Source organism: Microtus ochrogaster, chromosome 5, assembly GCF_000317375.1.
Source record: "Microtus ochrogaster isolate Prairie Vole_2 chromosome 5, MicOch1.0, whole genome shotgun sequence".
In the NCBI taxonomy this organism is placed as follows: domain Eukaryota; kingdom Metazoa; phylum Chordata; class Mammalia; order Rodentia; family Cricetidae; genus Microtus; species Microtus ochrogaster.
The window spans coordinates 86,777,058-86,777,925 of NC_022012.1; positions in this window are offsets into that span (position 1 = coordinate 86,777,058).

The following is an 868-nucleotide window of genomic DNA, read 5'->3' on the forward strand; positions in this document are numbered from 1 at the left end:
ATTTTTTTAGACTAAATTATAATTCTACCAGTAATGTGCATATGAGTGTTCTATTGACTTTATGCCAGAAGAAGGCAACAGATCCTACTATAGATGGTTGTGAACCACCATGTAGGTGCTGGGAATTGAACTCAGGACTTCTGGAGGAGCAGCTAGTGCTCTTAACCATTAAACCATCTCTCCCTTTCTTTTTTTGAAGCAGGGTCTCATGTATCCCAGGCTAGCCTGGAGTGAGCACATTAAGTAGCAGAATTAACTTGAACTTCTCATTCTCCTGCCTCCACCTCCCCAGTGATGGGGTGACACACATGCCATCACCTGTGTTCACAATTGCCTGTCACTCTAGTTCCAGGCCATTTAACTTCCTGTTCTGGCCCTGCAGGCACCATGCAAGCATGTCCACACACATATATGCAAACAAAACACTCATATACATAAAATAAAAAATCTTTTAAAACTAAGAGATAGGAGAAGGAGCCCCCAGCTGGTGCTGTACACTTAAAATCCCAGGATCTGAGAGGCTGAGACAGGGGGATCATTAAGAGTTCAAGGCCAGCATCCTGTGAGACATAGAGTTCCAGAACAGCCTCACTTTGTAGTGAGACCCTATCTTTTTTCTTGAGACAGGGTTTCTGTAGCTCTGGCTGTACTGGGAATCACTATGTAGACCGGGCTGGTCTCAAACTCACAGAGATCCACCTGCTGGCTGAGATGCTATTTTTAAAAAAACGTTAAGTGTGTGGGAGAGAAGGTGTGTGGTGTCAGGCTAGTAGGATGAAAAAAATGTATGTTGTGGCCGGGTGGTGGTGGCGCACGCCTTTAATCCCAGCACTCGGGAGGCAGAGGCAGGCGGATCTCTGTGAGTTCG